At 37.0% G+C, this 21,119-nt stretch overlaps 1 protein-coding gene across 2 annotated transcripts in view; it reads right to left on the bottom strand.

The window, feature by feature from the left end:
* The window catches only part of LOC131685601 (E3 ubiquitin-protein ligase TRIP12), an 86,082-nt gene extending 71,063 nt beyond the window's left edge, over positions 1 to 15,019 (bottom strand). The window contains exon 1 of one of the 2 annotated variants that reach the window (XM_058969454.1): positions 14,190 to 15,019. The gene's annotated coding sequence lies outside the window, so the exon portion shown is untranslated. Of the gene's footprint in view, positions 1 to 6,202; positions 6,426 to 14,189 lie in introns of those variants that run through there. The other variant, XM_058969453.1, reaches the window with a different exon arrangement.
* Between the last annotated feature and the right edge of the window lie 6,100 nt (positions 15,020 to 21,119).

Below are 21,119 nucleotides of genomic sequence, written 5' to 3'. Positions count from 1 at the left end.
AAACAAAAACAATTTTTTTTCTCTATTTTGTCCAGGATTTGAAGTTAGTTACGCTTCTGTGCGCCGATGATAGAAGGGGTAATGGCTGAATGGTCCACGCATAACACAATAACACGATGAAAGAGGATCATGGATTGGGGTAGAGTTAAAGAATTTATGTATACTTAAGCTGACCAACTGTGACGAAAAAATCCGTACACCATACCGCAACGAAGCGAAATCGTTCATCACGCTCAGGCAAACGGTTTTCATAGTGTACGGATTTTTTCGTCAGAGTTGGTCAGCTTATGTATACTTGACGAATAATTGCGCTGCAGAATGTGATGAAAAGGTAAATTGAACAGTACATACTACTCTTGGCTGTTCAGAAACAAAAAAAATGTTTCTCCATAAGGTTTGACATCAAATATTTGTAGTTTGTGATTATGTGATATCAATTTATAAGCGCTGAAAAGTTCACTTTAGCACCGTGGTATTATCAAAATTTCGTGATCGTGCGCGTAGGTGCGTGTATGATCACGAAGGGTTCAAACGTTTGTATGTTCACATGTTTGTCGCGTATCCCAGCACGTATGTGACTTCTCGTGTATAAATTGAATTTTTCTTAACCGTGTGATCATTTGAAAAAGATGGGCAGGTAATGTCAGAGATATAACCAAAGTGAAGTAGAATACACTTAGGCTGTTAATTCGAATGCTGCAATTTTTACTATCTTCTGCATGGTTGCATGAAAATAAGCTATTTCGATATTTGTTGTAATGCCCCCGAAGTTGGGGTGCATTTTACTCTCTCACACTCTCACAGGTGCGTTTTGCTCCGCCTATTTTTCAAAGATCAATTTATGATTTTGAAAAATTGAAAATTTTTCATGCTTCTGAATGTTTTGGAAAGCGATTGTGATTTCAGTGTAAAATGTTAGCTAAATGATAGCTAAGTTATGATTATATTTTCTTAGGGGTGTATTTTACCCCATCTACCCCTACATACGCTTGCATTACCTTCACATAAATCACTTGAGATGCGTTTGTGCAAATGGAATCTCCTCGAATATTTTAAAAGTGCACCCGAAACACATGCGTGGCAAAATTCAAATGTTAGGTTTGTTCCAAAGCTTTAAGTGGGTAATTACCAACTCGGTTATTCGCAAGTGGAGGTACCCACATTACCCACTGGCCCTGATTATTGAATATTTCATTACACATATGTATAGTGGGATCAAAATGCATTCGTCTAGCTGAATATTTTTAGAAATAGGCCAATTTAAAGTATGGCATGTATAAATAAAGTAGATTAACGGTCAAATCGCATAACAAATCTTGATCGATTTTTCAAAAAGACATATCTACAATGAGTGACTCTCTTTGTTCACTTTCCCTTTCGATTTTTACGGCGCCACTATAGCACTTTTCACTTATTTTACAGTACAGATCGAAAGACGGTGGTTTGGACTAGCATATTATGTAGAGTTGAGGGATAAATGTAAAGGCGACCGAATTATTAACAGAAGAGAAAGTAAACAAAGAGAGTCACTCATTGTAGATATGTCGTTTTGAATAAAAGGTCTAGAAATAGCTTTTGGACTTACTGTAAGTAACTCACTTTACAGTTAAGAGCCAACAGAAGGGCTTGCGCATGGAATGTCAGCATTAGAGTTAAGGTTCAAATCTTCACCAAGCAGGTTTCGTAGTGTGGAGTTTTCGTAATAACCCTGCAATCGCCACACATGATAATAACCGACAACGAATGTAGTGCCAGGACATTGCATTTAATGAAGCATTTCACTACTTGATCCGCGAAATAAGGAAAATCATTTAGCCGAACATAAAATAAACCGGTCTTACTGTGGATGTACAAATTTCGTCATACATGCAGTAGTTATACAATTAATCTGATTCTACGGATCGCTATAAAACTGTGTTTATAGGAGCATATACGATGATATACAAAAATTTGTCCCAGTTTGCCCCGAGTATCAAATCATCAGCAGAAACCTATTATATCAACATCATCTCCTTCACACAACACAACAACCAATGCAAATCATATCGTCAATCGCACTACCGCTTGCCAACAGAAAATTATCCAAAGAGCACACTCCAGTGTACATACCAACCACAGTGCAGCAGTTCACTCTGGAGCGCTCACCGTGAAAAATTTATCTGAGCCCACCACACATCATTAATGAGCAAGAGAGCGGGGTTTCTCGCACCCAACCATCGCTTCGCACGGACACGCTTGAAATTCGCAAAAAGAACGTTCTGCTTTTTGTGTGATGTGTGCTGATCATTGTATGCATGAAACTGCACACGCCTGTGCATCATTCAATGGAATGATGTCTGGCGGTAGTCATTGAATATATTTCAAACCGCAAACTGACGAATTTTTTCTTATGTGCGGTTTTAATACGTGGCGAAGTTCATTGGATAACAGAGGGGCAGGGGCGGAATTGCACGGACCAATCAGCGCAGATAATTACCACTTTCACAAAATACATTATTTTTATCTATAGATGTACATTTTACGAAATCAAATACAATATACCTGCACATTTTGCAGATCAGATAGCGCACAAATATAGCGATTTCGATCAGCACAATGGAAGTTATTCACATTTGAAGACTGGGAAAATATCTCATCAGAAATTTTTGAAAAGGGACCCCCGTATTGAAACGTAAGAAGTATTCTATTTCAAAATCCGCGTGTGTTCATGAATCATTGCGCAGATCGTGAAGACGATACTTAATTGTCAGTGTGCAGCTCATACTCTAGAAGAGAGTGAGCTCCCTAATACCACCAGAGTTCTCGGTCATTTCACTATGAAACATGCTGTCTAATGATCGCGCGAACACCGGCATTTGTGTGTGCACGTCTTAGCAGACGAAGCTTTATTTTTTCCCGCTGCAATTGGCCTAAAGCAGTGTTTTAGTGGGCGCCAATGTCTGTTTCGTTTGCAATTGTAGTGTGTGATTCTGACGGTGAATCCTTCCGAGAACCTAGCTTTGATAAATTTGCTTAACGCAAGATCTAAAAAAATTCGCAAGTTTTTTTTTCGAACTGAAATCTTTAACCCCTCCCCCCCCCCCCCTATTTTTGGATCTAGTGCATAGCTAGCGGCCGTCAGCTACTTGTCAGCCGTTAGCTACTGATGAGGAGAATTCGAAACACAAAAAATATTACTTAATTTGAGTTAGGTTATATGCACCTATGCATAAATACAGGGGTTTACTCCAATTTAGATTCTGCAGGTTACATGCATTTGAACTGGGAACAATGCATATATTTTTCCATGATTTTTTCTGGTATACATAGCCCAAGACTTACTCTAGTTGCTGCTAAAGAATGTTCATATTTTCATGACCGCTGCCCCAAAGCATTTCTTTACTATAGCTTTTATGGTGCGCATTATATCTCCGCGTCGGTGAACCAAATGATCTGAATTTTTAGAAGTTTCAAGATACACAGGCCTTATCTTAAAAAAAAAAAAATTAAAATTTTTATATCTGCGTTTTTGAAAATACCCATATGGAAGCGCCCTGTATCTCAAAAATCTTACAAATTGGTTGCCTAATCAACATCATATTGCTGAAAAAATAGTGATTTTTACTAGTTTTGTCAACCATTTCTGCTATTCAATGTGGTTCGGGTATATTAACCCTTTAACGATCAACACCTTGAAATGGTTTTGCATAAAAATAGCCCAAAACAAGAATTATGGAATTTCAAAGCTGATAACTGAAATGGATTCAGCCATCCAAAATTAGATAAATCTCCAATTTTTTGCCACATGCACCCATTTTTCATAATTTTGTCGCAACTTTATATGGAGAGGTGCCACTGTGCGTTGGTCTAATAAGCTACTCATTATATGTTCGTGCTACAGTTAGGGAGGATTCTTAGTGTTCTGTACGATCGTAGTGTCGAATCCTTTGCTCATGTCCGTCTCCATCCAGAACTTAAATGTCCAAATTTCAAAGGATGTCCGTTATCGTCCAAGAACGTCTTAAAATTGACTCTAGTTTCAGAACCATTCAGTCAAGACCTTCTTTGTTCATATCCTGGAACGGTAGGCTAGATAACGGAACCCGTCGCACTCTCGCACGAACATTCGTGATCTAAAGCAACCATTCGCTGATACACACTCACCTCACATTTTCTGGAGTGTTTCTGATCGCCAGACTATGACGACTCTTTCGTTCATGTGTGCTCGATTCAACATATCAACGCTAAATTTTATCAATATTATACGACAGGGGACAATAAACAGCACTGTTATGACTCATCTGTTGTAGTATTTTAGCTAGCATTGAAACAAATCGTTCCCTTCATTTATTTTTTTTGGCTTGTCACATTTCCTACACGTTGTCCTAGCCCTGAAGTTGTCCTTTAAATTTAATAGTCTGGCGAAGTTCTGTAGTACCAAGACTTTGCTTTACTTTTGCGAAACCGCTAAATCATGTCCAATTCTTCTTAAATTGTGCGTAAGACCTTTATTGTAAAAATATATATTTTCTGTATCGTTGGCTTTATAGGTAGGTACCCACTGTTACATAAGAGATCTTATCCATTTGGGAAAAACAAAAAGAACCCCAAATAATAGAGCAACAAGGAAAATATCCCATGTGTAAGTAAGCACCCGTTTTCAAAACAACGGTTAGTAATAGGGTTACCAACTCTGAAGAACCTAAGGGCCCGGAGATATTTATTGATCTGCATATACTTCAAAAGAATCCGAATAAACGTTGAAACCGGATATAAATTCGAATCAGAGCGATCGCTCTTCCTTTTTGCCTAATGAGTGAAAAAAAGTCAAGTATGCACTGTTTTGTTCCTTCTGTAACTCGTATCGAATATCAATTTTGTGCTGCTTGGAAAATTACCATGATTGCCGCATATCCACTGAGTACTTTGTATTGGCAAAGCTTAATACGCATCACTGTTCTGCGAGCTAACATTGAGGCACCAGCCACTCTCGCTGTGGAGGATAACCCGAACGAGCACTGGAAATAAGTCCGATTTTTACGCGAGAAATTGATATCCGACTATTACATTCTCATGCATTTCAAATCGGTTTTACGATGCATGTTCTGTCCTTCCGACATCCATTTTATGGTAGCTAAATTTGAAATTCAATCGTTTCTACGATAACAAACAAATCTATCATAATTTAGCGAGTAGATGCGACGCTACATTTATAATTAGATGAAAATAAATCAGTTTATTACCAGTAGCCTTATTACAATCAGTTGAACTCTTGATTATTAATATCAATTAGGCTCTTTGAAAATTTGTGATACATAGAAGTTTTATGGAAATGCTTAATTTTTAATTGGTTAGTTTTGTAATGACAACATACAAATTGTATTTTACATTTTGCAGTTAGACCCTATTTCAATGTTTGGCATAAAATACTATATTTGCACAGTTTCCATCTAAGAACATAAGTACTATCTTTTTCGTGAACGAATTTGTCTGATACTAAAAACTAAATACCAGTTGTCTAACTCAACTCTGAACAGTCAAGGATTTTTATATTAACGGGACCCGATGAGAATTTCCGATATAATCGGGTATCGCAAATATTCCCATGCCGTAGATTTTGCATGCGTAGAAAATCTGGGAGGTCCAGAATTAATCGGAAGAATATGTGACTAATGAAAAGTTAGCAGTTTATTTTCCCATCAGCTCAAATTTGTTCTCCCAACTTCCACCAAGTCGAGAATCGAGATTATGACCAATCGTCAACTTCTCTTGCTATATACCTACGTAGGTATCAGCAGCAGCAGAAGCAGTCCGGATCAAAGGAGAAAAACGTATATACGTAGCACTAGCGCTCCCTCATTCACTGCTGTATGTATGATGACGATAGTCAGCTCAGCAGCACAAAATGGCCATACTTTTCCGAGCTCGAGCAATTTTTTCACGGCTCGTTTTTCTTATGTTCACTGAAAATCCGCCCAGTTCTAGCTGTTTTCTATTTAATTGAACTGTGCACTACAAATTTCAACTGCCAGCACCCCGAAAACGGACAGAAATTATTAATTCCGTCGCATTTTTCTGCTACGTTGGAGGTTGATTTTTTTCACCTCTGCCCAGACTTCGGCCATTATTGTGCTGCTGCAGAAAACTTTTCGGTCGTCGAAAATTATATAATTAGCACTTCAGTACAGCCCAAACTGGTCGCTACAAAGCAAGCTCTACTTACGGTTTCACTTCCGGTCAAGGGTCGGGACGGCTAACGCACGAAAATCTGGAAAATTATCGATTTCGGTTCACCACTTTTCTCATTCGCGGAACAAAGAAAAGAATAAAAATGTCGCAATGCACAGAGAGCACTGTGACGGACGACGGTGACGGGAAGAATAACCTGCTCGTTCGCTCCTGCTTGTGCCTGCGCTCGTGCTCTGTGTCTGGTAGACTGACGTTTCTGCTGAGGCGAAGGTTCGTCTACGCGTTCGGCTGGTTTCGGGTCCGGTTGTTCGACAGGGTTGCCGGTTTTGGGTGCGTGATGGCAAATGGTGCTTTGCTTTCATTTTTTATATTAGTTTTTATTGCGCCTTTGTATAATGCACATTGAAACAAAACTGTTTCTTCTAAAAAACCTTGAACAATTAGCTAAATTAAGGTTTGGGCTATTATGGAATAAATGCTTTTTAACAAACATTTTCCTGCAATTATATAAAATACACAACAGACAGCTATGGATATCTGTGCTATGGTCAGAATATGGTGTAATCATAACACAATAATAATTTTACCATACATTTCTACGCGCCAATAAATTGCGCCGTTCATACCAAACTGATACAGTAAATTAACAGTAAATGTCACAAATTCGGCAAGAAAAATAACTGCAAACTGTGGCTTTATTTAAATGTTTAATCAAAAACGAGTTTTACCCTGAAATTTATTGCAGATACATTGAAAGTTTTTTTTTGCTTCATATAGGATTTCCTCAAAATTATTCGGAAATTAGTTTTATTACATTGAAATTATTGATTTTTTATTATATGTTTCTTTGAGAGGGTTTCCAACCTATAATTATAAGTAACATTAATATTACTTTTTCCTTTTTCTTTAAATACAACCAAATCTGGCATCGCTGGAAATCTTCGGGGCATGGTAGCCGTGGTAGCCTGCACACAATCGTAAAGTCCTGAATGTATGCGTAATGTTGTCACTGGGCCCTCGTGCAGCACAGCTGTGTGAGTGTTCTCTTGTTTTCAATCTAACTTCGCACAGTGTCCGCTGGTGATGGCGAAGATGGCGCTGCGAATGATTGGGAGAATTACGTATACCACTCTCCGCATATAGTGAGGGCACGTTCACTGATTTGCCAACAACGAAGTGAGGAGATAGATTCTGATGTGTCCTTTGCTAGTAAGGTTGTGGTATGTTTTTCTACGAAATTTCTGGAAACGACTCGACTTGTACTTTTTGTAAAAGGGCGATAATCATTTCATCAGTCACAGTTACTATCTTTAGACAAAGAACATCTGTATCTGGCAAGAATTTGATTTTTTTTTGTAATTAGCTGCTTGCGAAAAAAACTGATGTTATAATCACAGATAAACTCGTACTCAAACTTCCATTTTAAATGACGTAAGAGACTATCAGTAATTTCACCATCCGAATGCTGAATTTCGAATATCTTTCAAAGAATTTAGCATGACTTTTTCAGTAGATGCACAGAGAACAGACGTCCATCTTCAGCATTCAACTTGTGTAAAATCTCTAACGGTTTCGAAGGTAGTTTGGATATCTAAACCAGGTGCGCTACTGTCGTCATGTTTTTTTTGTGGCTGAGTTCGACAGAATTGACAGCGGTTATTCCTCTACCCAGTCAAACTAGTCCGGAATCGATTCGGACTTCCAGCATGAATTCCAGCTCAAATGCGTCAACCGATAGAGTCGGAATCGGTTGTTTTCTTTGAGCTAGATTCCATGCTGAATCCATCCAGGATTTCGAACCGGTTCCGGAATGGATTTGACGGATGGTTGGGATAGGTTGGTGTGGCGGCGCTAGTGTTTATCGTATATTAATTCAAATGTTTACACACGTTTTTTAAATATTTTTGTTCGATCATGGATGTCTGTTCTCTGTGGTAGATGTATTTTATCTAAAAATGTTTACTGATTCATTAGCAAAAATCCAAAATTTATCAAATTACAAAACTAGTATAGAAAACCGCTTGTCATGTCTTCAATTTCCCTATAAATTCTTGATGCGATATGCTGTCACATTGTGAACAGTTCTTCGAATAGCAAAATTTTTTTTTCGTTGATTTCTTTGAATTTTAAACAGCACTTCGTGGCAGTGACATTATGATGATATAAGTGCTCTTTTACGTTGGATTGTTATTTTATTTGAGGAGCGAAAATTCCAAAGTGTCCAGCAGTGAAAAAGATTTACTAACCTTGAATGCGCAATGTTGTTTTAAAACATTGCGAAGAATATTTAAAAATGATCGTAGTGTATATCCTGACTGAAAAGTGGATGAATTTCGAATTGTTTCTGAGAGGGCAAGTAGGTGGAGAATCTGATGGATCTGGATCATTAAATCAATTAAAAATAACATTGTTTTATTCTATAAACAGATTGAGCTCATCCCTCTGAATGTAACAATATACATGTTCAACCTTTAAAACTTCAGAATGAGTTTTTATTGATATTCTAAATAAATATAAACACGACACGTAAACCCGCTTGACACTATCGGTCTTCCTTGACAATGAATGTAGCCACATGGGTTAGAATTTTTGACATTTATCCCAGCAAAAGGATAGGGGTCAAGGTAGTTCAATGGAAGGTCTTGTCGTATTTTTCAATTTTACAAAATAATTATCTTTTGTCATTTTGAGTACAAAAAGTGAAAAAATGTTCGACTACGTATGTTTACCATCGGCTGCATCGGAAAAATACAAAAAGAGCATATGACTTAGTGACAGAATTCCGTTGCCAAAATCTGTGATTAAATTTCCGTGCTCCAAAGTTGCTTTTAACTAGAAATAACTGCGTCTCAGGCACTAAGACAATCAACATTAGCATTCCTGCACTTCCAAACCAATCTAACATTTGCGGGATATACTATATTATTAGGATCTATTATAACCAGCCCAGTGACAACTTGACAGCTCCCATATATTGAATTCATAAGCAAATTTTGTGGTGATTTGGTGATGTCATGGCGGCTCGAATGGAGCAAAATTTGAAAAAGGCGCATCCGATTTATTATTTTTCACTAAATTTATTTCGCAGTTCAAATTAAAAGCTGTCCTGGTTTCACCATACCTAAACAGAAACATAGATTCCATTTTGAATCTAAAAAATCCAAAAAAAATCGATTTTCGGAAATACAAGAAGATGACTTTCAAAATCGAGCCACTTCCACTTATATTGTAATTTCCGAAAATTTTCGGGATGGAACCAACATCTCCCGAGACATGAAATCCTCCGGTAGAAGCCCCTAGCAATATGCTATATTCCTACATAAGGAAGAAAAATCGGTAAGCATCAAACTTTCTCCCTAGTGATAAAATTTTCGGTGAAACCACTCTTTTGTACATAAATGGGCACGAATCCTAACTAACATCGTTCAGATAGGTTTCTGTCCGATTGAAGCCGAGTGAAATGCGAGAAGAATTCTGAAGGGATCCGTACCAAAACCATCGCTATATCTTCCGGACAGAATTATTGTAAAAGTCGAACAAATCTCTGGCAGGAGTCAAGCAAAATTGTACATTCTTGGCAGCATTCTTCCTAAAACCGGGCACTACCGGTTTGCTACCGGAATTCTGGTAAAAGCACACAAATTCTATCCAAAACCAATTTTGCTAAATGTGTAGAAAATCCTACATATCTTGTTTATATCCCGACCAAAATACTAAAATTGTTTACGTTCTTGATTAATTTGAAACAAGATGTTTACGAATTGTTAAGCTTGGTGATTTGCTTTCATTAGCCAAAATGTTTTTCATTTATATTTCTCGTGAAAACAGTTCCAATGATTTTCCGATTACACACTTCACACAACAAGAAAACCAAAACATGTTCAGCAAGAAAGAAAGCCGGTTGCTAAAAAAACAATTTCCAGCTAAATTTATAAGATTTATGTAACTTTACTGACGGTTTCCAGTCACGGATACAAATACAAATACAATTTATTTATTCACATTTTGGAATACGCTTTTTCTAAATGTTGTTCTTGGTGCATTGACGGCGTTCGTAACACACGTAACGAAACACACTTTTCTCTTGAAACTATTTCGTTTCGTTGTTCGTGGTACTCGTATGGAGAAGGTATACTAGCGCCACTATCAAATCAGTGGTACATATATGAAACAAGCACTATCTGTCAAGTTGTCCCCGGGTTGATTATAACAAACGGGATTCACTATAAAAAGAAACCATAACTTTTGAATCAAATTTTTCTGTATAATCTGTTTTTATGTCGGAAAGAAATATTTTTTGCGGATAATTCTTTAAATTTGAATATCAAACTAGTTTACTATCATAAAATTTTACGTTTTTTTCTGGAGAATTCGGGTAGATTGCCGAACTGTTTTGCTCATAACAACTCTAATAAAATTTTATTATGTCCAAATATTCAACCCTGGTCATCGGTTCTATGCGATGTAATACTTGTAGTTAAAGAAAACAGGGTCTAGACTAAGCTGACCAACTCTGACGAAAAAATCCGTACACCATACCGCAACGAAGCGTAATCGTTCACCACGCTCAGGCAAACAGTTCGCAAAGCGTACGGATTTTTTCGTCAGAGTTGGTCAGCTTAGTCTAGACCTAGGGGCAGATCACTCTAGAAATGTATAACAAATTTGCATCAAATAAGAAAAAATGCATTTAATTTCCATTTTTGCATCAACTTTGCACTTCCTCGCAGAAAAGTTTGTTTAACAAACGTCCTACGCTGATTCACTTTGTTCGACGTTTTGTTGAATGTAGGGCTAATTTTTTGTAGGGTTTTGACGGCTTACGCGCAACGCAAAATACATTACGAATTTCTATTTTGATGGAAAGAAATTCATTTAATTTAGCTGATTTTTAAAAATGCATCACAAGTGATCTGCCCCTAGGTCTAGACCAACTAGCTCTAATAGTTTTCATTACTCCAACACGCAAATCTTCGCGAAATATCGACATTTCATTTGCAAAAAAGAAACTTGACTAGAAACAAAAATTTCTTTTTTTTCAGTTTGTTTATGTGATTGGTGAAAATTTTAGTTGAGGGTAATAATTTTATCTGGATTCAACTTCTACCAAAATAATTAAAAATAGTTTAAGCGGAATAAAGATACGAAGTGAACATGGATCTCGGATAAACACAACAAAAATATTCCATCCCCAGCGAGGAAAATATTTCGTTTGGAAAAACTTCTCCAAAGAAAAGAAAATAGTGTTAGAAAATTTAGGACGTTAGAGGCAAATACATATTTGTATTTGGTTAGAGGAGTTGTATTCGAACCACAGACTAACAGACACAACACTCGAAAACAATACTTCGCCCGCTTTAAAGGTCATTTTAAATATATTTATAGTAAACCGTAGTTGGTAAATCGCCTTGCACGCAGCTCACCTGGGCTCGATTCCAAACCCCGCGCATAGAGTTAGACATTTTTCCAAAAGAGATTTCTCTAACCCGAAAAGAGGCGAATAACCCTAAGGTTAAAACCTCTATAATCAACATAAAAATTCTCCCGACTATGGTGGCGATTGTTTGGAAGTTCGAGTAGGGGTCCAGAAAAAAAGCGTTTGCAATAACTCAGCCATTTTACGTTGCCATCCTGTACATAACAGAACAAGAAACTGACGATGTGGTAGATTTGGTTTGGTTACATATAAAATACAAGATTTATCTATTAAAAAAATCTGTCGTTCTCCACCTTGTTCACCACCACAGTACCTTTACTTCTGGTAAATAGTCGTTAATCAATTAGAAGTCAGTGCCAATGAGCTAAAAAAATCCGGATAGAGGACAATTATAATTATAATCCATGAATATATTCTTCAAATGATTAAGCATAACCAAGATTCTTCTGAATCGAAGCCATTTGGGCTTTCAAATGAAATCTGAGAATATCCAAAAGAGAATATATGCAACAATGAATGTGTAAACGATTGGAATTGCCAATAAGGGATTTCGAAACCATTTGTATCGACATTCGATATGCTGGCCGCCGGAAAATAAGAATCGGTTGTATCATTGCAAGCGGATACTAACTAGAACCAGCCAGAATTCCTTGTCCGTAAAACTGCGCCTGTGAATGATGATCTAGTTGCTCCATGACTCGTGAAATACTTTTATGCGCAGAGGATGCGCGAGAAATGACGGAAATAGTTAGTTCCCTTCACTAGCAATCCAAAATATTTCAAACTGTCTGAAAACTAACAAATTCTACAGTACAACTAGTTTCATCCAAATACACCGTCACTTTTAAAGTCTATCCTACCAGGGTACTCAAAAATGCGTCCTCGAAAAACCGTCAGGGCATTTCGCATTAACATAATTGTATTTATTTAAAGTCATTCCAATTTATTACCAATAGCATGTTAACCAAGCTATTGTAGTCTGCGGCGTTTTCAAAATCGTAGACGTTAGAACTTGTGGCATCTTCTAAGTTTATGCCTATGTTCTTATCGAGCACAAGATGTAGTGGAGATGGAGACCGAATACTACCGAATATTTTTGAACCGTTAACCGTCATATCCAATCCCATGAGACTAGTACGATTTTATAGGTTGCCTCATCAGATCTACTATAGTTTACAAATAAAACTTTGCATTGCAAGCTGCTAGCGGATTGCAAAAGTATCATGCTGTCTCCCAGTAATGTTCAGTCGGATATGAGCCGGGATTCCGGTCAATTTACAATTGATTTGAATTATGTTCTAAAAGGTTTCTGAATTGTATCTGAATCTAATTTATTGAATTTAATTTGCTTTGCAGTTACCAGTAGTTTTGCTCCCGTCGTTTAATGTTCTGAAAAACGCTGTTGATTGATTGTAATATATTAGTAAATCTCAAACTCGGAAATGTTAACCTGACATTTCTCTCAGTATCTTTTAATCACTTCAGTGATTATTCAAATCCTATAATATACTAAACTATTCAGCTTTTCACGTTCCATAATGGCGACCAACATAGACCAATAGTCGTTGCTGGTATCTGCGCAGTAAGCACAAAGCACCCTACCTTAGTTTATTACATTGGAAATTTGTCCAACGAACGATCAACATTTTCAATGTCAGACTATCGTAAGCAACCTTTGTCAAAATAGAAGCTACATTCATATTATGAGCAAGACTAAATTGAAAACTTTTATGGCATGTCATTAGCTGGATATCATTTGTTTTCTAAAGAGATGCTAGCCACACTATTTTTTATTGTGTGTTAAACGTTGTACTGCCGGTGGCTCTTGCGATTATTGTAATATTTCTGCGCGCAACCGTCGTTTCTATGAGAAATTCGATCTCTGGGAGCCGACGTAATCAATGTTCTCTGTTTTTGTTTTTATTGTAACGAGATGAATTCTGTCATGAAATTGATTTTATGTGTTGATAAGTATGTGTAACCTAGATTAAGTTGTAATCTGTAGACGCATAGCGTCAAAGATGAAATAAAAAACGGCAAGTTACGGCGGGTAACCTATAAGAAAGTTTCAATAGCCTACCACTCGCCAGTATTTATTTGAACCGACCTAGGCGCCATTTCATGTACTGTGGAACATTTCATTTGTCGCTGTACAGTAAATTGTAAAATTTGTATCATCGAAAGAAATGAGTGTTCATGTGAAAAACTGAATCATCTGTTAGTCGACTCAATTAACAAATCGAATTCGTTTGTATAGTTGAAATGTCTGACTCATTTAATGTGTAGCTTGAAAGTTTGTTTTGCTATTAGCAGACGTCTATATTGAGTCCTTCGACAGCGAATAGATTATGTTAAGTTTTAAGCTTATGCAAAGTATAGACATGAATCAATGTGTTTGAAAAAGAATGACATAATAATGAGCTTGAAAATACACAAACAGGAACAAACATATTCAGACGAAAAATCAGCTCAGGTAGAGATTACCCATTTAGCTCAACCATATTATACACCTAACAACGGACAAATTTAGACTGCGATCTTCAAAAAGCTATCAAGGCGCATTGCCATACAGCGAATAGCTTACCTGATGGATGTGTTATTTTTCTGTTATCACCCACTTAACACACTACACCAACCAACCTGCACTGTTTATTTTATGTATACACAGCTGTTTTTGATTCATCATCACTGTTCTCTTTTGAGAGGCGAACATCACTCACCAACACATTCGATTCACCCTCAATGTTTATTTCCACTTTTCCTCTACCACAAAGCAACAGAGCATTTCATGGGGGTAGACGTATGATTGAACAAAGTTAAATCTTCGGGAAAGCTCATTTACGATGCACGACGACCACACAGACTTCTGTCGAGCCGAGATAATGAAGAAACATGCCAATTTTCTTATCTCCACCAAATATTGCGTTCACTGCTAAAATTATCTCCTTTTAACGTTTTACTGTTTGTCCTCATTCATACGATGGAGTATTAGCACACTTGAGTCAGAAAACTTCAACATTTACCTTGATTCACCAACGCCATATGCGACAAGTTTCTCAGCTTTGAACATAAAATTATACCATCAGGAGAAAATGAAAAATCAATACTGGGCTTGGAACTAGTGCATCCAAGTTTTCCACCAATAGAGCACAAACGATGCATTAATTGTTCACTTTTCGCCATCAGCACAGGTTTTCACCATTTTTGAATGTTTTCTCACTATCTAAACTGAATTTGCTTGCCTTATTCGACAATATAAATTTTTCTACGCATGAAGCTTTTCAAAATGTCTGTTCACCACACACCGAGAGAGCAAAAGGTTTTTCCTCACAGTGCTGAGCCACTTGAGGAAACGAACCCGTATATGTACGCCTATCGCCACCGAAGTCTGTTCACCGTATGACGACGACTGCGAAACACTCCATCGAGCTGTGCCTGTGAGCGGTGTGCTGTGCACCCCCTACTCTACAGCTGGCCCGGGTGGGATGGGGTCATGAATTACTCATCAACGGTAAATGTTATAGAGAATCTAATGCAAACGATTAGATTTGACAAAATCAAATGCAATGCAGTCAGGTTACAGCGAACCCTACGCTCCCCATTGGTGACGAATTTTATGGAAGCTCCCGAAAAAAGTACGTTCACGCGACAGTATCAGCTGGAGTGGAGGACCGTTCACAGTGTAATATGCTGCGGTATCAGATCAATGTATGTTTGGTTTAGAAAGGTTATCTTTTTTTGGGTTCCATACTTTGGACATTCCAATCATGAGGGTTGAGCAACAGTAGGTTTGTGATTTCGACGAGAACATTTCAAATGGGCCGATAAACAAAACGTAAACAATTCTGTTTAATACTGACTTCAAATGGACACTAACAAAGCTTTATATATACCTTAAATAAGCCGATTCTGAAGCCTGGCTGTTGGCGAAATAATGAATAGTCGAAAAGGCACATAAGCAAAATAACTTGTTTTGCTTATGTTCCCTTTCACTTCCCCTCAAAAATTAACGGTTTATACACACCAAACAACAAAACGGAAAAATTTGTTTATGGACCCTTTTCTTAATGAAAAAGACTATACTTGAAAAGGGAACAAAAACATCGCAACACCAAGAAAGGGATCAAAATAAACGTCACATAGGGTGAAGTGCCTATTTTCACTATACTAAGCAAGGTGCCTCACTAATTTGTTAATTTCTCGCCCTACAATCAATGGAATACGTAAAAATTGACATCAACAGCTTTGCTTCGTTGTTAAGAACCAATATAATAACACAAATGCACTGAAAACAGTGAAATTCTCGTGTTTGACCGCAACGAAAACTCGAATCGGGTGCCCCTATTGTTGCGCTACCATTTGACTCAATTCGTTGAACAAAGATGGCAGACACTGCTCTAACCAACGGCTTCAAATGGGTAGGGTGATAATAGACACATGGCGCAAATGGGCTCATCACCCTATTCATTTGCTGTAAACAAAAGGGCTCACCCGCACGCACTATAAGCTAACGTGTGTCCGAAAAGGGATTATGGGAGAGGGCACAAAACCAGTGCGATGTTTCAAAAGGGACCAAAACATGTATCTGCAAAAATAGTTCAAAATACATTTTTTTATAAATCTAGTATATTATTCGGGAGAAATGGTTAATTTAACACGGCATTGAGTTGTTTGGTCCTTAAATCAAGCTCCTGTTCATAAATGGGAATATAAAGTACGAGGTAATTTTTCAGACGCCATTTTCTCAACATGAGCATATTGTATATAATGCCTTATGAAATGTTGACGTCGATTTGTTCCATTTGTGGAAGAGGCAGTAAGTACTCCGGAGCAAACAGAGAAAATTGTACTCGTAATCATGTAGTGGCGGCTATTTTTGCCTTGGGAATCGCGTTTTTTTTGCACGGGATATTGCATAGAAATTTAATCAGGGAAATTTTTACGCCACAATCGCACAATTGTCAAAATAAATACTCTGCTGCTTCTAAAAATTACCAGCACTTTTACCATTGAACAGATTTTGTTTGATATTGATAAAGATACATTTTATCATCGGATCTACACGCAGAAAAAAGAATTGTAGGATCAATAACAATATGGATTAAATTCAATAAATCAAATGATTGGTCGGGAGACAATAAATTTATTGATTTCAATAAAATTTATTGCTTCAAAAAAAAATTATTCTATTTTTTTAATAAATATTTTATTGGAATTAAAACAATAACTGATAAAAACTGTGTTTATTGATAGCAAAAATTTATTGTTGCTCTAATAAAAAAAATGCTTTTAGATCAATAAGCTTGTTGTTCGAAGTAATAAACAATAAATGATTGGATTCAATAACACATTTTTCGTTTAAATATGCTTAATTTTTCTGCATGTAGATGTCTCGTGATCATACAATAAGCCGTTCATCACATTGGCCATATGAAAAATATTGCTAAAAGTTATATTGTCCAACTCGACCGCTTCTACCGGGAATACAGAAACAACCCCTAATACATTATGTGGCCTGTTACACTGACAGCTCTCTAATGGAGGGACGGGCTGGAGCTGGTGTCTACTATAGTGAAATGAGATTGGAACAGTCTCACTCGCTAGATAGATAACGTACTATATTCCAAGCAGAAATAATGTGCGGGGTACAATCGGCCCTTCAACAGAACTTGTCCGGCAAAGTTACAAACTTCTCCGATAGTCAGGCTGCAATTAAGGCTCTTAGCTCGGACAAATCACGGTCCAAGCTAATGATCGCGTGCCAAACCCAAATCGAAGAACTAAGTATTTACAACTCTATCTACCTTGTCTGGATGTGGAGACCTCGGTCCAGACATTCCGGAATTATTGGATATAAATGGGCTGACGAATAGTACGTATCGCCAAATGACGACGTTTCTAGAACAACCCTACATTTTTCGAAACTGCATTGCGACATGCTGACCTGGGCTTAATTATCACATGGCAACTATTCGGCGCGCTGAGTATTTTTCATGTGATCTTTGTGAATCCGACTACGGAACCTCATATCATCTGATATGCAACTGTCCAGCAGTAGCACAATTGCGATTTCGAGTTTTCGGCCGTCCTTACATAGACGACATCATGTTTTGACGACTGAAACTCAAAGACATACCAAAGTTTCTTATTCAATGTGGTAAAGAGCTTTAGGCTTACTCGCAGGCGAGTTGAACCACTTGTGGGATTAACTTACCTGCCGTTTATTTTTGTTTTTGCGCTGTTATTTTTCCCACTCTTCCAATTTTACTTCCCCATACCTCCTTCTCCATTCCTTCCGCTCGGGAATAGATGAAAACACACGGCAAGGTACAAATCCCTGAATACATACGGGGAACGTGCCATTTAACCCAATATATTCTGATTCCTGATAGGACTTTTAACCGACAAATTCTTTCACATCTATCCACTTAAAAGGGCGATTTGCTCAGGTAGGTCCGAATAGCCTCGGGCTTCCCTATAGAGAAAAATGTTAAATTATAAACAATACAAAATAAAATTCTTAGGTTTTGTCCTGCTAGGGGACATTGTGCAATGTGATAAAGCTAATGGATATTAGCGTAGTTTGCACCAACATCGTTATAATATGACGCACGCCCCAGATCAGGAAGTTTCAAAGGGGTGCACCATAAAATCCAGGACACTACGACTCACAAAGGGTATATCATAACATGCGGAAACAGACATTCATCAAACATTCCCGGATTTTAAGGCGCATAAAGACTGTTTTTAGAAATATGCTATTCTCATTTGATTTGTTGATGTAGAAAAGCTTGTTGTTCGTCCGACATGTCGGAAACAACACTTTTATTCAATTTGTTGCCCAATCCGCCATATACCAAATATCTGCAGATCGAGTCGTTCCCTATCTTGTTTTACTAGTACGGAACGAGCTTCGAGCAAAACGAACAGATCAATCTAAACTGTGAGTGTGGCCCATAATTTGTGTACTAGCAGATGTCAGTTCAATGCAAATGGAATAAGGGTGCCAACAGGCGACTCCAGTCGGGGGGGGTACACACTATCTGACAAAAAATGTCAAATTTTGGAATGTTTCTTCGTAACACGGTTCGTGTATAGAGATTAGACTGCCCAGAAAAATGATGAATTTTTGAAAACTCAATCGGCCCACCCCTGAATCGATTCCTAGTCCCACCAGGAGTACTTGCACCAAATTTGAAGCAAATCGGACAAGTCTTACTACCGGACCAACGTGCCTGAAGTTTGCATGGAATTTTTCAACAATTTACATGGAGAAAACTCACTAGTTCGTATTTCCGCCACTAGGGGGCACTGTATGCATCGTATTATAACTGTAAGAGAAAATAAGAAAGATAATTTAATTGTCTACAACTTTGTCAAAGACTGCTAGTAAATCCGGCTTTGATAAAAGAAGTTATTAAACTTTTAACGAAGTGATGTCTGAGTCAGTTTTGCATGGGGCCTAGCAGTGCATGGTTGTGTATCAGTACTCGAGTCCCGCGAACTATACATTTTTGTGAAATAATGGTTAGATTTAGCTGAATAGTATGTTTACAATACTTCTATTAAATAATACGAGCTATTTTTTGGTTAGAAAATTTTAGTTCTACCTGTGACCGCATAGAGGGCGCCACCACTAACTTTTCATAGAAGTGAGATAGAGTATCAAGATGTTCGGATGAAATACTGAAAAATACCTGCTCTATAACTTTGTAGAAGACACCAAATTTCTATCTCTCTCCGTTGAAAAGTTAATGTTGGCGCCCTCTATGCGGTAACAGGAGGAACTAAACTTTTCTAACCAAAGCATGACTCTTATTATTTACTATAATTCTTGTAAACATACCATTGAGCTAAACGTAACGATTATTTCACAAAAATGTTTAGTTCGTGTGACTCGAGTACCGATACACAACCATGCACTGTTAGGCCCCATGCAAAACTGACTCAGACATCACTTCGTTAAAAGTTTAATAACTTCTTTTAACAAAGCCGGATTGACTAGCAGTCTTCGACAAAGTTGTAGACAACTAAATTATCTTTCTTATTTTCACTTACTGTGATAATACGATGCATACAGTGCCACCTAGCGGCGAAAATGCGAGCTGGTGGGATTTCTCCATGTAAATTGTTGAAAATTCCCATACAAACTTCAACCACGTTGGTCCGGTAATTAGACTTGTCCGATTTGCTTCAAATTTGGTGCAAGTACTCCTGGCGGGACTAGGAATCGACTCAGAGGTGGGCCGATAGGGGTCATTTTTTTCCTGTCACTCTAATAGAGATAAGGAAATAGTTAGACAAATCGCATCAACCTTGACTACAAACACTATTCTTTTCTCTCTACTAATCGTCAGGGAGTTCACTTCGCCAGTGATTTTGTTAACATAATCAATACGTGGTGAATGTTTTTGTTTTCCAGATAGTCAAGCCCAATTTTGCGAAATCGATCAGGATACAATTTTATATGAAGGGTTTCACAATAGTAGGTCTGTTAGCGATACAAAACCAGAAAGCGTTTACACTTTACAGAAAAGCAAAATAATATTTTAATATTAGCTTCAAATTTAAATATTAATTTAATTTTAGGTTATGATTGACAAATAAAATATCAAAGTTTGTTCTCATTTTGTTACGCTTTTTCGTGTATTTATTTTTCCTCGGTAAAACATCAAATTGAATAACACTAGTTTACAAATTTTGGGTTAATTGCATGAAGTTAAGAAAAAATGTGTTTTCTAAGTCAATTTTGGGTCGCTGAGCACGAAAATCATACCCATTTTCTTTTTCAAAGAACCATTTTTGTGATTTTTTGACAAAGGTGTTTTTGAGCACTTTTTGCAGTTTTTGGTCAATATCTCAAAAACAATAAAAAAAATATCATCAATTTAGGGTTAAGAGCAACCGAAGTAAAAAAAAAGTAGTGTTTGGTAAAATTACTAATTTTTGGTTGATTTTTCATAAAAAAATTAATCAGCAAAAAAAATCTTTTAAAATCTGATGTGACAGGCAAACTTCTCACGTAAATTTTAAGCCTAAGATCACGAAAATCCGACAAAAACTGGTGATGTTATTAGGCACCGAGTGAAAATTGCTCTGTTTTTCACATATCTCTTATGGTCTTAAATAAGATTACACTAGTTTACAAGAAAAATGAAGTTACGAGAAAAAGTGTTTTCTAGATTAATTTTTGGTCGCTGAATACGAAAATAATACTTTATTTTTCTTTCAAAGAAGTTCGAGTTTAAAAAAACGTTTTTCTTTTGCTTCCGCTTTTTTGTTTTTGCTCTATTTTTTATTACATAAAAATAATTTTTCATATTTTCAGAATCTAATGTAACAGATTTTAACAATTTTAAGGTAATCCCGATAAGCTAAATAGAAAGGCGCTCAGTTAATTTTGGATCGCTGAATACGAAAACCAAGTCCATTTTTTTTAAAGAAGCATTTTCAAGATTTTTTTGAAAAAGGTGTTTTGGGCACTATTTTAGTTATTTGTCAATAATTGTTCAAA

The sequence above is a fragment of the Topomyia yanbarensis genome, chromosome 2, assembly GCF_030247195.1.
Source record: "Topomyia yanbarensis strain Yona2022 chromosome 2, ASM3024719v1, whole genome shotgun sequence".
Lineage (NCBI taxonomy): Eukaryota > Metazoa > Arthropoda > Insecta > Diptera > Culicidae > Topomyia > Topomyia yanbarensis.
Note: the sequence above shows the minus strand (reverse complement) of the source record. Positions and strands in the feature narration are given on the sequence as shown.